Source organism: Leopardus geoffroyi, chromosome C1, assembly GCF_018350155.1.
Source record: "Leopardus geoffroyi isolate Oge1 chromosome C1, O.geoffroyi_Oge1_pat1.0, whole genome shotgun sequence".
NCBI lineage: Eukaryota > Metazoa > Chordata > Mammalia > Carnivora > Felidae > Leopardus > Leopardus geoffroyi.
In genome coordinates this window covers 108980861-108998015 of record NC_059328.1, presented here as the reverse complement: position 1 = coordinate 108998015, position 17155 = coordinate 108980861, and positions in this window count along the sequence as shown.

The window sequence follows — 17155 nt, the reverse complement described above, 5'->3', positions numbered from 1 at the left end:
TCCTTAGGTGCTTTTCAAGCCAGGTCATTAACATAACAAAAGATAATTTATTGTTCTCACTACATAGGAAATTCTAAAGGCTTTGGAAGTTCTGTGCCAGAAACGGATGAAGACCAAATGTATATTTCCTATTATAAATCACAATATCACAGGGACAATTTAAAGCAGCCTGACATACATGTAACTGGAGTCCCAAACTGAGGGGATACTGCAAAAAGGATTGGGAAAAAGCTTAGATATTTGAATAAATAATGGCAGAATTTTTTTCAAATTTGGCAAAAACTACAATGACAGAAACTAAAAATCCACAAATCCAAGAAGTTCAATGAAGCTCAAGCACCAGAAACAGGAAGAAAACTGCATCAAGGCACATCATAATCAAATTGCTGGGGTGGAGGAGTTAAGATGTCAGAGCAGTAGGGGAACCATAGGCTTGCCTCATCCCTTGAACACAGTAGATAAATATCAAATCATTCCATATTCCCAAGAAATCAATCTGAATGCTGACAGAACAAACTGCAGAACTAGAGGGAGAAAAGAAGCCACATTGTGGAAAGTAGAAGGTGTGGAGACATGATTCTGGGGAGAAAAGAATCATGGCTACTGTGAAGGGGAGGGAGCCTTGATCTCAGAGAGGAGGGAGTGACAGAGAGACAGAGACAGAGACAGAGAGAAAGTGGTGCGCAGGGGATTGTACAAGACACTTTCCCAAAACCATTAACCAGGAAAACTAGAGCAGCTGATTATTGCAAGTTTTTACAAGCAGTGGAGCCCAAAACCTAAAGTTTTAGAAGTCCATGCCAGCACTGGGTGGAGCCTGACAGGCATAACAATTCTCCTGCGGGGAAGGAGGGCAGGAGTCTGGAGAGGATAGGGTGGTTTGAGGATCCCCTGGATGGCACTAGGAGAGACTAGGTGGCACACCTCTCAGGGGACAAAAGAACTGGCAGACACCAAGGCACCCTGTTCTATAGCATAGGAACAGAGACATCTGCTGAATGCAGCAAACCATGCTACCGGCTTTCTCCTGCACTTTACTATTAACTCCAAGCCCATGCATGGTCGTGCAACTGCTTTTCTGGGACTAACTGGCACCAGCCAACCCTTCCTTTGAGGATCAGCACAGAATTCTAAAATTTGGAGTTTTGAAACCTAGCTGCACACGTGAGATAAAAGAGGAGTACTGTGCCACCTGGCAGGCAGACAGCTCAGTGACACACAGGGTGAAGGCATCGATATGACCAAAGCTGAGAACACGAAAGAGGAGATTTTTCACTCTTCTGTGAGGGCTTCCTGAACAGTGGTGGGCATGAACTCCCTGCATCAGGGACAAGAGAACAGAGTAATGCCATCTCCCCCCCACCAAACACACACCCAACAGCACTGACAACCTACAGTGAACAACACAGCACCCCTCCGTGGAGGTTGGAGCTAATTACACCAAGCCCTGCCTGCACTCTGCATGTGCATCTTTGCTAGGGCAAGTCCGCCTGGGAACCAGCACAGCAAGCCCCTCCCCCAGAACACCAGCACAAACCCTTCACACACACCAGGTCTACTGATCACACAGTGCTGCAAAGCGTCACCTCTAGGGGAAATAGAATCTAGTCTTTTACCAAGCAAACCAAAAGACACCTAGTTAAAACTTGCCACATTGTGGACAAGGTCCAAACTCTCCCCACTGCAAGCAAGGAGAAAGTGCAGAGGACTGACCTGAGGGAAAGAACAGCCAAAACACAACATCAGAGTGCACACTCTAAAACACGTCCTGAAGCACCAGGTCTTAGATAGTATAGTACCTCTTCTTAATATAGCCATTACTCAAAGGAGCAAGAAATTTAAGAAGCTTTCCTAACACACACAAAAGAGTGAATGTAAGTGTAAGAGAATACTATGAAAAATTATATGCCAACAAACTGGGCAATCTGGAAGAAATGGACAAATTCCTAGAAACTCACACACTACCAAAACAGAAACAGGAAGAAATAGAAAATTTGAATTGACCCATAACCAGCAAAGAAATTGAATCAGTAATAAAAATCTTCCAACAAACAAAAGTCCAGGATCAGATGCCTTCCCAGGGAAATTCTACCAGACATTTAAAGAAGAGTTAATACCTATTCTTCTCAAACTGTTCCAAAAAATAGAAATGGAAGGGAAACTCCCAAACTCATTCTATGAGGCCAGCATTACCTTGATTCCAAAACCCAAATCCCCACTAAAAAGGAGAATTACAGGCCAATATCCTTGATAAACATGGATGGGAAATCCTCAACAAGATACTAGCAGATAAAATCCAACAGTACATTAAAATAATTATTCACGACGATCAAGTGGGGTTTATTCCTAGGATGCAGGAGTGATTCAATATTTGCATATCAATGTGTTACAGCACATTAATTAAAGAAAGGATAAAAAACATATGATCCTCTCAATAGATGCGGAAAAACCATTTGACAAATATAGGATCCATTTTGGATTTAAAAAACCTTCAACCAATTAGTCGGGATAGATGGAACATACCTTCCATATGACATGTAGAAGAATGAAACCTGACCACTTTCTTACACTATACAAAAAATAAATTGAAAATGGATGAAAGACCTATATATAAGACAGGAAACCATCAAAATCCTAAAGTAGAACACAGGCAGTAATCTCTTTGACTTTGATGGCAGCAACTTCTTACAAGACATGTCTCCAGAGGCAAGGGAAACAAAAGCAAAAATGAACTATCGAGACTTCAGCAAGATAAAAAGCTTCTGTACAGTGAAGTAAATAATCAAGAAAACTAAAAGGCAATCGATGGAATGGGAGAATATATTTGCAAATGCCATATCAGATAAAGGGTTAGTAATCAAAGCCAGATGAGATACCAAGTCACACCTGTCAGAATGGCTAAAAGTAACAACACAGCAAGCAACAGATATTGGAGAGGCTGTGAACAAAGGAGAACCCTCTTAGACTATTGGTGGGAATGCAAACTGATGCAGTCACTCTGGAAAACAGTATAAAGATTCCTCAAAAAGTTAAATATAGAACTACTCTACAGCCCAGCAATTGCATTACTAGGTATTTACTCAAAGGATACAAAAACATTGATTCAAAGGGGCACATGCACCCGATGTATATAGTAGCATTGTCAACAATAGCTAAATTATGGAAAGAGCCCAAATGTCGACTGACTGATGAATGGATAAAGAATGGACTATTAGTGATCAAAATGAATGAAATCTTGCCATTTACAACATGGATGGAGCTATAGAGTATAATGCTAAGCAAAAAAGTCAGTCAGAGAAAAAGAAATACCATATGATTTCACTGTTATGCAGAATTTAAGAAACAAACCAGATGAACATAGGGGAAGAGGGGGTAAAAGAGAGAGAGAGGGAAGCAAACCATAAGAGACTATGGAGAACAAACTGAGGGTTTATGGAGGTCTAAATGGGTGATAGGTATTAAACAGGGCACTTGTGATGAGCACCAGATGTTATATGTAAGTGATGAATCACTAAATTTTATACCTGAAACCTATTTTACCATATGTGCTAACTAGAATTTATTTTTTTGAGAGAGACAGTGCAATATCACATGGGGAGGGTGGCAGAGGCAGAGGGAGAGAGAGAATCTTAAGCACTCTCCACACCCAGCACAGAGCCCAATGTTGGCTTGATCTCATGATGACTGTGAGATCATAACCTGGACCAAAATCGGTAGTGGGACACTTAACCAACTAAGCCACCCATGTTCCCCAACTAGAATTTAAGTAAAAAATTGAAATAATAATTAACAATAATAAATTGCTGACTACTATGTGGAGAAGCTGGACCTCTCATATATTGCTAGTGGGAATGTAAAATGGCATAGCCAGTCTAGAAACTAATTCAGCAGTTTTTTTAAGCCAAATATTCGCTTTCTATATGGCCCAGAAATTGCACTTTTCAGGTCATTTATCCAAGAGAAATTAAAATGTATTTTTACAAAATAACCTATACACAAATTTTTTAGCAGCTGTATTGTAGTTGCCAAAAATGGAAACAATCCAAATGTCCTTGAATAGGTTAAGCAAACTGAGATATATGTATCATGGAATACTATAGAGCAACGAAAAGAAACAGTGTATCAATACATACAACATCATGGATGGATCTCAAGGGAATATGCTGAGTGGGGAAAAAAGACACTAAAGGTCACATACTACATGAATTGTTTATATAACATCCTTGCAATAACAAAATTATAGAGATGAAGAACAGATGAATGACTGCCAAGGGTTGGGAGAAGGGTGAAAAAAAAGTAAGTGTGGCTATAAAATGGTAATATCAGGAATCAAAAGAAAGCTGGAGTCACCATATATGTTACTATCATACAAAGTGGACTGCAGGATATGAATAATCCCAGGAATGAAGAAAGTCGTTACATAATGATAAAGGAGTCAATTCATCAAGAGAAAGAACATAACAATCCTAAGTGTTTATGTACCTAAGAGAATTTTAAAATACAAGATGCCAAGACTGATAAAACTGCAGAAGTAGCAGACAGTTCCATCACCTAGTCAGAGTTTTACATTGCACTCTAAATAACTGATGGAACGTGTGGACAGAAAAACAGTGAAGACACAGATTTGAACTACACTATCACCCAACCTGACCTAAATGATATTTATAGAACATTCCATCCAACAAGAGCCAAATACATATTCTTTTCAAGTTCACACAGAACATTTGCTAAGATAAGGCATATTCTGCATAATAAAACACACACACACACACACACACACATATATATATATATATATATATATATATATATATATATATATGGATTCGAGTGATTTTTGCTTTCTGTCCATAATAAATCAATACACAAAAATCAAATCTATTTATATCTACCAGCAAGAAATAATTTTAAATTAATATTTTTTTAATATTGTCATGGCATTAAAAATCATGAAATACTTATGGAAAAACCTGAGAAAATGTGTATAAGACCTGCACTCTGTAAACCACAAAACTTTGATGAGAGAAATTAAAGATCTAAATAAATTGAGAGATATATTTTGTTCATAGGTCAGAAAACTCAATACTGTTAAGATATCAATTCCCCCTGAATTGTTCTATAGATTCAACTCACTTCCAATCAAAATCTCAGTAGGTTTCTTTGTAGAAACTGACAAAGTGCTTCTAAAATCTATGTAGCATCCACAGGACCCAGAATAGGTATAAAATAATATAGGGGAATAAAAACAAAGCTGGAGAACTGACACTACCTAATTTTAAGATTACAAATTATAAGGCTATGATAATCAAAATACTATTGTATTGGCATAAAGATAGACAACTAGATAAATGAAACAAAATAAAAAATCCAGAAACAGATGGACATATATACATGAACAACATGATTTTTTGTAATATGCTACCTTTTATTTTTTAAATATTTTTATTTGAATACCAGTGTAATTAATATACAATGTTATATTAGTTTTAGGTACACATTATAGTGATTTAACAGTTCCAAATATTACTCAGTGCTCATTAAGATAAATGTACTTTATATATTTTGGATACTAACACTTTATTAGTATGTCATTTGCAAATATCTTCTCCCATTCTGTAGGTTGCCTTTTAGTTTTGTTGACTATTACCTTCGCTTTGCAGAAGCTTTTTTATTTTGATGAAGTTCCAATTGTTCATTTTTGCTTTTGTTTCCTTTGCCTCAAGAGACGTATGAAGTAAAAAGTTGCTATGGCCAATGTCAAAGAGGTCACTGCCTGTGTTCTCCTCTAGGATTTTTATGGTTTCAGTTCTCACATTTAGGTCTTTCACCATTTTGAATTTATTTTTGTGTATGGTGTAAGAAAGTGGTCCAGTTTCATTCTTTTGCATGTTGCTGTCCAGTTTTCCCAATAGCATTTCTTGAAGAGACTTTCCTTTTTTCCCATTGGGTATTCTTTCCCACTTTCTCAAAAATTAATTAACCATATAGTTGTGGGCTTGCTTCAGGGTTTTCTAAAATATAAAAAGAATTTATAACTCAATACCCCCAAAACAATTAAAAAATGGACAGAAGACATGAATGGACATTTCTCCAAAGAAGACATCCAGATGGCAAACAGACGCATGAAAAGATGCTCAACATCATTCATCATCAGGGAAATGCAAGTCAAAAGTACAATGAGATATCACCTCACACCTGTCAGGATGGCTAAAGTCAACAACACAAGAGAAAATGGGTATTGGCAAGGATGTGGAGAAAAGGGAACACTCATGCACTATTGGAGGGAATGCAAACTTGTGCAGCCATTCTGGAAAACAGTATGGAGGTTCCTCAAAAAATTAAACAATAGAACTACCCTGCAATCCAGTAATTGCACTACTATTTGGCATTTACCTAAAGAATACAAAAACACTGATTCAAAGGGATATATGGTGCTCATAACAGTATTATTTACATGACCATATGATGGAAGTAGCTCAAGTGTCCATACATAAATGAACAGATAAATATTTGGTTTATATATACAATGAAATATTATTCATCCATTAAAAAGAATGAAATCTTATCATTTGTAACAATATGGATGGAGGTAGAGAATATAATGCTAAACAAAATAAGTCAGTCAGAGAAAGACAAATACCATATGATTTCACTCATATTTGGAATTTAAGAAACAAAACAAACAACCAAAGGGGAAAAAATAAGAGAGAGAGAGAGAGAGCGACAAACCAAGAAACAGACTCTTAACCAAAGAGAACAAACTGATGATTACCAGAGAGGAGGTGAGTAGGAGTATGGGTTAATTAGGTGATAGGGATTAAGGAGTACAGAGTAATGTACCAAAGTGTTGAATCACTATATTGTACACCTGAAACACTGTAACACTGTATGTTAACTAACTGGAATTAAAATGAAAACTTTAAAAAATAAAAATAGGAATAAATCTAATGAAGCATAAGCTTATGATGGAGAAAATTACAGCATCTATTTGAAGGATAATAGGAAAAGAACTGAGAAAATAGAGATATATTCCAGGTTCAACTGGAAACCTCAATATCATAAAGATGCCTATTATGCTCCTGAATTCAGTACAATTACAATAAAAATCCTATTAAAGTGATTCTAAAATTCATATGGAAGAATCAGGTGCCAAAAATAACCAGTTATTCTCTTTTAGAAATTTTTTAAAATTTTTTAAGGTTTATTTATTTTTGAGAGATAGAGAGACAGATCATGAACCAGGGAGGGGTAGAGAGAAAGAGAGAGACACAGAATCTGAAGCAGGCTGCAGGCTCTGAGCTGTCAGCACAGAGCCCAATTCAGGGTTCAAACCCATGGACAATGAGATCGTGTCCTGAGCTGAAGTCGGAGGGTTAACCAACTGAGCCACCCAGGTGTCCTGCCAAAAAAAAAAAAAAATTTTTTTGGTTGGGGGAAAACCCTTCTAGATAGCATGACACGTTGTAAAACTATAGTAATTGAGATAATTTGTATTGGTCATAAGATAAGCAAATACAAATAAAGACAGGAGGGATAGATTAGAAAGAACTATTGAAACTTGAAAAATGACAGAGACATCATTTCAAGTAAATGAAGGAGAATGATGTTTTCAATAAATGATGCAGTAGTTATTAGCTGTAAGGCAAAACAATAAAAGAATCTGCTTTTTTCACACCCAACAACAAATTAAATGTGGAGCAAATGTGAATGGCAACCCCCCAAAATTGTATTCAAAAATACACAGAATACCTTTACCTCCTTAGAGTAAGTAATGATATCTAAGACAAAGACTAAAAATACACAATTTCCAGAAGATTGTTAATTTTGACCATCTTAATATTAAAATCTCTGCACAAGATGAGGGGTGCCTGGGTGGCTCTGTCAGTTAAGTGTCTGACTTCAGCTCAGATCATGATCTCGCAGTCTGTGGGTTTGAGCCCTGAATCTGGTTCTGTGCTGACAGCTCAGAGCCTGGAGCCTGCTTCAGATTCTGTGTCTGCCACTTCCCCGCGCGTGCGCACTCATTCTCTCTCAAAAATAAACATTAAAAATTTTTTGCAAGAAAAAAATATATAACAATAAAATCTCTGCACAAGATGAAAGATCATAAACAAAATGATAATATCAGCCACAGATTTGCATATAGATAAAGTGTATAGATGAAGGGCTCATCTCCATAACATAAGAAGAATTCTCCCAAATCAATGAGACAAAGCACAGTAAAAATGAAGCACATGAATAGTCACATTCACAGGGAAAACCTAAATGGCCAATAAATATTTTAAAAGATGACCAAACTCACAAACTATCAGCAATACAAATTAAAATGACCTGTAATATTTTAAAAAAAAGTATTAATAAAGTGTGCTTTTTGGATGCAATAACTATGGGGAAAAGTTATTCTGTATATTGTATATTTTCACAGCTTATATGTATATGTGTCTGTATCTGTTTTTATGAAAAATGTGATAGAGATACATTTTCAACAGCAGGCACAAATCATAGTGTACAGTTGCATGACTTTTCGCAAAGTGAAGCATCCATGAAGCTACCATCCACACCAAGATACTATCATTGTCCCAGAAGTCCTCCTTGTGTTCTTTGCTAGTTGCTACCCCAGGGGGAAACAACTATACCACAGATTTATTTTGTTCCTCCTAACTGTATATAAATAAATAAATTAATTAATTAATTAATTATAATATATATATAGCCTGCTTCTTTTGTGCCTGCTTCTTTCATTCAACAATATTTTGTAAGATCCACGTTGCACCTGAGATTTATTCTCATTTCTGAATAGTATTTTAAAATATGAGTAAATTACAATTTATTTATCCATTCCACTATTGATGGATAGTAAGTGTGTTTAATTTTTTGCTATTGCAAATAGAGCTTCTACGAACAATTTGAAACACATTGCTATGAAATTCTGTTTTATAAATTACCTAGATGTGGACCTCCTAGCTGTGTCTTCAATTTGAAGAAGCAGTCGCCTCCTCCAGTCTTCACTGGGTGGCTTCAGGAGAGAAATACCTTCGGTCACCCTTACCATGGATTCCAAGTTTTTTAGGACCTCTATTGGCTACACCTGTTCTAAACTTCTTGCTCCCTCTTGTGGCAGAATTCTTAGGCTTGTATGCCCTCTGCAAAAGCTTTCCTAGCACATTGCTGAATGTTCTAGTTTGCAGTTTCTCCCAGACTCACAGATCTGGGCTGGCTTCCTGTGCCTGCTCACTAGCCATCTGCAAAGGCTGGCTCCTACACTGTTGGGAGCACACACAGGTGCTTGCACCGGTTGAGAAGGAGGTGTGTGGGGGTGAGTTACTCAAGCACTGGGGTGCCAGGGGGATCCTTGGGAGAATCTGCAGGCAAAGCTCCCCAGGGGCTCCTACATGGACCTTCTGATGGAGTCCATGATGCGGTTAATAGAATCCGTGCCCCTTTAATACAATCCGCACTGAGCCCCCTGGCTGCTCTTCTCCCAAATGCTCATGGGCCTTGTCATGGAGTTCATGAGTCAATCCTCAGGATGGGGTAAAAGAGAAATGCACCTCTTTGGCAGTGTCCCTCACAGCTGGAAAAGCCAGGCATGCACTCACATGCTCTGGCTTCCCCCACAGGAGAAATCACAAGCCTAAAAGGGCTCCCCTGGCACTGAGCAGGGAGAGGAATAACACAGTAAAAGTGAAATGCAACTCTTAGCCTCTTCAACTCATTACCCTGTCAATGTTGCACTGGTCCAAGTATCCAGAACAACACTGAGTAGAAGTGATCACAAGAAGCACTCCTTTCTGGTTGCCAATCTCAGGAATAAAGCTTTCAATATTTCATTATTAAATATGATTTTGCTTTGGTTATTTTTGAGATATGTTTCACCATATTTGGGCACCTGGGTGACTGACTCAGTTAAGTGCAGGACTCTTGATTTCCTCTCAGGTCATGATCTCCTGGTTGGGGGGATCGAGCCTCCAAGTAGGGCTCTGCACTGACAATGGAGCCTGCTTGGGATTCTCTCTCCCCCTCTCTCTGTCCCTCCCCCCATGATCTCTCTCAAAAATAAACATTTTTTAAAAGATACATTTACCATATTAAGAAACTTCCATTAATTCCTGATTTTTTTTATGAAACAATTCCACTTTTATGTGGAATCTAAAAAAAAACCAACCTCATGAAAACAAGGAACAGATTGGGGGTTCTCAGAGGCAGGGAAGGGGTGGACAGTGGAGAAATGGTTGAAAGTGATCAAAAGGTACAGACTTCCACTTTAAAAAAAATGTAAAGCTTTTCTCATGAATGAATATTGAAATTTCATCATGTGATTCTTCTTCATCCATTTAGATAATCTTATGATTATTCTTCTTTATTCTGATAATATACTGAATTACATTAATTCCTGAAGTTATGCCAATCTTGCAATCCTTAAATAAACTTCAGTTAGTATGATATATTTTCCTTCTTTGAATATTTGGTTTAGGACTTTTTGTAGTCATGTTTATGAATAAAATTGCCTTCTAATTTTCCTTTCTTTAAATAATCTTTATCAGCTTTGGGAGGATGTTTATTCTGAACTCATGATACTAGTTGAAAATATTCCTTTTTCTATTCTCTGTAATATCTGCTATTTATTCTTGAAATGTTCTGAAAAATTCACCAGAAAAGCTATCTGAACATGTGTATTTATTTATGAGAAGAGTTTAAAGTAAAAATTCAATTTTTAACAGATAGGAAAATACGTAATTTCTATTTTTTCATGTCATTTGTAGTAAGCTGTTTTTTTCTTTTAGAAATTTATTTCGTCTAATTTGCCATATTTTTTGGCATGAAGTTGTTCATAATATTTCTTATGATATTTTCAATAGCTTTAGATTCTGTAGTTATATTCCATTTTTCATTCCTGATATTGGCCAAACAAGTCACATAGCCATGCCCAGCTTTGGCAAAGCTGAAGAGCACAATTGTCCCATGTGTTCAGAGGTAGAAAGAGACAGCATCTGTGAAAATAAATAATGTTTCACACATTCTACTTCCGGGAATATGAAGGTAGGTTATTAGGGGAACCCAGAATGTAGACCACTGAGCTATGAATGCACACAGAGCACTCACTGACTCCCAGGAGAGTAAGCAGCTTCCCCAACTGGGCCTGGCCCCTGTCCTTCCTTCCTTTCTGAAACAAGACCCATGGGCTGGTGTCCCAGTGGTACCATGGACTCTTCCCTGGCCCTGGACAGGACTAGACTGCTGGACCTACTCACACAATGGCTCCTAGAATACATTAATTTTTACTTTATTTTGTTTCAAAAGTAGCAATCTTTCCTGATAAAGTTTCTCAGTGAGCAACTCAGTATTAAACTTATTATAAGAAAATTACTCTTGCTAATGATCTGAACTTTTAAAAATCCATTTTCCATTTCTGAAATGAGAGAGTTCAATTTCTCCCTACATATTATTTGTTTCATGGCACAGATTGGAAATAGTATCAATTTTCTGCCAGCATATTAAAACATGTTTTTATTAACTGGTAATTGCAGCGGGACTTGGAAATCAGCAACAAAATGCTTCTGGAGAATCGAATATATATACTTCTGATTTCTTTAATAAAAATCATAACTCTATGGTTACTGTACTTTCTTGTGTTTATCCACCCTGCAGCCAGGCATGATGGGAATTTTCTCAACCTCTTCCTAGCACATGAATATCAAGAAGCTCAAGTTCATAGGTAATTCTGAAGACCATAGATTAGCCTTACTGCAAGTACACTAACTTTGGCAGAATTTCACAAACAGATGGCATAGGATAACATTGGTTTATTGGAACATAATCAGAACATTTCAACCTGGAAGCACTGTGGACAAGTGGAAAGTGCCTAGATGTTGGAGTCAGACATATGAGATCCACACACGAGTTTTCTGTTGTGTGACCTAAGAAAATCTCTATCTCACTGACCATTAGTTTCCTTATCTATACAGATAGGAGACTGAAGCCTACCTTGCAAAGTTGCTATGAAGATCAGCTGTGAAAAATGTAACTCGGGTGCCCAGCATCACAGTTTCTGGACCACGGTATACACCATAATGGAAGTGGTAATGACTATTGTCATTGCCTTTACACAACCTTCTCAAGGATGGGCCTATCTTTGAGGAGGGCCCAGCCTTGGTAGCTACCTACTTTTAGGTAACAGAGGGAGGAAGATTGAACAACATTACCCAGGAATTGTCCATACTCCAACTTCAGGTCTGAGCCCAGTCAAGAAGTGATGCTGACCATTAAATGGAATACAGAGAATTAGGTAGAGCTAGGTATGTCAGGTGGAGGAGAAGGTATTAACAGGATGGAATGGAGTCTTACATGTCAGGCATCCTTGGTGAAAGTAAAGATCATTTATAGTGAACTTTGTAAAGATGTATGAGCAAAGACTGAACAGACTTTGGGAGTATTAATGAGCGTTTGGATGGAGAGTGGGATGTGGTTAGTGGAAAACCTACAGGTGACACAGATAAGACCTGGCCAATGAGAGGATGCTGGCTGACCATAACAGAGCAGAGGCTCTGTCTGCTGAAGGCATTGCCCCAATCTCCTAAGAAGGTGGAATTGAAGACTTCTTTTTGGCTCACTAAAGAGATGCTGGTTGTTCACTCTCGTGGAGTTTTTCACAAATGCTCCTGGGGTCTTCATGCAGCCTCCAGATTATGAATCACTCCAGATATGGACTTAAATAAATGTCTGGGCTGGGAAGATGCCACATGACTGCTGTTAATGCAAGTATCACAGTGGACAGAGGCAGGGGATTCATCCAAAAAAAGCACAGGTCCTGCAGCCAAACACCTTGGTTGGAACCCAGCACTACTCAACACCAACTGTGGGATATCAGGCAGCATCAATTAATGATAAATCTAGAGGGAAATTTCTATGAAAAACAGGATATTAGCATGGCCTCAAAAGTGGTCTCCATAGATTACTAATTAGATTAGTTACAAGGAAAAAAATGTTACCACAGGACATAAAAATGGGACAACACCTTGACCAAGTGCTTAAAATTAACATCACCATTGAAAAACAGATGGATTCCATATGTCTCTAGATGTGATGCCCTAAGAAGGACATAGCATCACTTTTCTAGCATTCTGACCTAAAATGCATAATCTAAATGGAGCCATGAGAAACACTAGGCAAACCTAAAATAAGGAACATTCTATTTTTCTATTTAAAAAATCAGTGTTCAAAAATAAACCAATAAGAGATATATATAATTTATTATGAGGAATTGATTCATGTAATCATGGGGGACTGTATCTCACAATCTGCTCTCTGAAAATTGTTCCAGATTAAAAGGGACTAAAAAGACACTGTATTTTAATGAAATACGTGATCCTAGGACTAGATCTGTATTGGAGCCAGGAAAATTCTATAAAGAACATTATTGGATCAATTGACAAGACTAGAATATGGTCAATAAAATAAGAAAAAAAGTTAAACTTAATGAAGTTGATAATTATATATATATATATATAAATTATATATATATATACATATATATATATATATATGAATGGCTTTTCTTAGGAAGTACATGCCTAAGTATTTAAAGATAACTAAATGGCTTAGAAAAAATATATTTTGTATAGAAAGATAAATAAAGAAAGCAAGTGGGGGGAAATGTTATCAATAGGTAAGTCTGGGGGTGCCTGGGTTACTCAGTCGGTTAAGCATTTGACTTTGGCTCAGGTCATGATCTCACAGTTCGTGGGTTCAAGCCCCGCATAGGGCTCTGTGCTGACAGCTCAGAGCCTGGAGCCTGCTTCAGATTCTGTGTCTCCCTCTCTCTCTGCCCTTCCCCTGATCACGCTCTGTGTCCCTCTGTCTTTCAAAAATAAATAAATGTTAAAAAATTTTAATAAAAAATGGATGAATCTGGATAAAGGATATATAAATGTTTTATATTCCATTCTGATTTTTACAATTTTTCTTTAGGTTTGAAAGTATTTCCAAATAAAAAGCTTTTTAAGTGATTCTGGTGGTAATGAGGACACTTATGAAAGATATCCATGTGAAGAACTGACATAATACTGTTTCATGAAATGTGAGTGGAGATTAAGATGGTGACATAGGTCATTCCTGATTTCAACTCCCCTCACAAGAAGGCCAATTAGCAACTATCCATAGATAAGATACCATTCTGAAATTCATAGAACCATTGAAGCTGCAGTACTCTGTACCACAGAGACAGAAAAAAAACTGCATTCGAAAGATAAGAGGAGTGATTTCATGTTGACCACATCACCCATACCACACTGAGCACCACACTGAGAGGGATCCCCAAGCCTATAGCTTCTCCAGTGGGGAAAGAGTGCAGGGTGGACATCAAGCTCCTTCAGCATTGTGGGCTGCTTCCTGGGACATTCATTCAGTTTTTGTCTCATAAAAATCACTGGGAGAATCTGTGGTGCTTGACTCCTGGGGATCAGACAGACAGACAGAGAAGGGGGGCAAGGCATACAGCAACCAACACTGAGTTGACCTGCTTGTAGAAGTGCATGAGCAAAGATCCCAGCCAATAGCTCTTCCTTATCTGCAGAGCCAAGCTGGTGTCCCGATTTGGCCAAAGAGCTTGGTTGCAGCTCTGCCTGACTATCCCAAGCCAAAAGGCCATGCCAGCTGTGGAACCTGTTCTACAGCCCCACCCAGGAAAGAAAGAAAATTCACAGCCTATATGGTAGGGATTGGATGGCTGGTTTGTGCAAGCACACCCTGAATTTCCCTGTAATCACTATCTTGAGAATATAGAGATCTTGTCCTCCCTCTATATTCCCATCAAGCAGGATATGTAAAGAAACATGTCATTCAGCATTCAAGGTCAGGGGCTCCAGGGATGGCCAACCCAGAGCATCTTCTTGACAACAAAGAAAGTCCAGATGGCAGGCTTTGCTTTCCTTGGAGCACTGGTCATATAAGGAGGGTAAGAGCTACAGAGAGTTCCTAGGCTAGTTTCTGTATTATAAAATTTTGCTGCATGTAGATTCCATCAGTGGATACTTTGCCCAGTTGGCCATTCCTGGACTCCCTGTACATAAGTCCCCCAATAAATCTGTGTTTCAATCACTGCCTCCAGGGAATTTCTTCAGTCTTGCTGGCTTATCACCAAACCTTGGCTCAGAGTCTGCTAGATTGCAGCTGTACACAGCCCCCACTCAACCCAAGAAGTATAGTCTCTAGCCTCATCAAACCAGGAAGACTGGTAAGAGAAACTAGGCAGCTGTGGAGCCAAGCCACCAGGCTCTGGCCTTCATAACCAAAAGGACTAAACAGTGACCCTGGGGAGCCTCCAAGTCCAGTTTACAGTACTGCTTAGCAACAGAGCCCAGCTTACAGCTCTGCCCCTCCATCCCTCCAGCAGTGGAGCCCAACTCCAGCCCTGCCCAATTACTGGACACAGCCTGTAACCCCACGAAACTAGGAAATCTGGACAGTGTCCCTACCTGACTATGGAGCAAAGTATGCAGTCCTACCCAACCAAAGAGTCTATCCAGTGAAGAAGCAGCAAATGAAACTTCCCAAATTTGATGAAATGTATGAATCTACACATCCAAGAAGCTCAAAAACCCAAGGAGAATAAACTCAAAGAAGTCAACAATGAGACACATTATAATCAAACTGTCAAAACCAAAAGACAAAGAGAACCTTAGAGGAGGCAGGAAAGAAGTGACTGATCATGTGCCAGAATCCTCTACAATGTAAGCACGGATTTACCATCAGGAACCAATGGGGTCAGAAGGCAGTAGAATGACATATTTAAACTGCCAGGGGGAGAAAAACACTGCCAGTCAAAAATTCTATATTCTATAGTAAAACTAACCTTCTAAAATGAAGGAGAAATGAAGACATTTCCAGATAAACAAAAGTTGAGAGAATTTGCTGCTAGTAGACCTGCACTATAAACAATGCAAAGACAGCCCTTCGGGCAGAAATGAAAGAATACAAGACAGCACCCTGAAGAAATATACAGAAATAAAGAACACCAATTAAGTGTAACTATGTAGGCAAACATAAAACTTTTATTTGTAACTTCACTTTTTATTTCTTCCATAATGAAAAATTTATTTAAAAATATGAATCGATGTTAATGGGTATACAATGTACACAAGTGTAATTTGTGACTAAAACAAGTTAAAGGTGGGAGGAGGAACTGGAGTTACCTAGAAAAACAGTTTTTGTATGTTAGCGAAGTTGGGCTGGTATCTATTCAAACGAAATTGTTATAAATGTATGATGTTAGTTGTAATCTCCGTGTTAACCACTATGAAAATATGTATAAAAATATGTGCAAAAGAAATTAAGAAGGGAATCAAAATAATTACATACAAAAAAACCTATTAAACATGAGAAAAAGCAGTAAGGGAGGAAATGAGGCACACTCAAAAAAGATGTGAGACACACTGCAAATGTCAAACAGCAAAGACCTAAATCAAAATGGCTGAAGACTTTCATTACTAGTAATTACTTTAAATATAAATGTATTAAGCACTCCAATTAGAAGGCAGAGGTTGCTATAATGGATTTTAAAAACATGATCAACTATATGCTGTCTATGAAACACTTTAGATGCAGAGAAAATTAGGCTGTAAGTGAAGTAATAGAAAAAGATATTCTTTGACAATAGTAACTAGAAGAGAGCTGGGATGGCTATACTAGTATCAGTAAAAATAGACTTTAAGCCAAGAAAAAAAAACTATTAACAAAACAGGACATTATATATTGATAACAAGTCCATTCAATTCATCAAGATCTAACAATTACTAATGCTATGTACCAAACAACAGAGCCCCAAAATGTATGAAACAAGACTGACAGAATTGAAGAGAGATAGAAACTGTTCTACAATCACAGTTCTTCTGTATCCCAGTCTCAGAAATGTATAGAACATATAGACAGAAGATCAATAAGATAATAGAGGACATGACCACTACCATACACCAACTACACCTGAGTGACATATATAGGACACTATACCCAATAATGGGAGAATACAAATTCTCCTCAAGTGCACATGGAAGATTCTTTAGGGCTTGGCTATAAAACAAGTCTCAATAAATTTAAAAATATTCAAATCATACAAATCTATTTCAGCCACAATGGAATGAATTTAGATAACAACAACAGT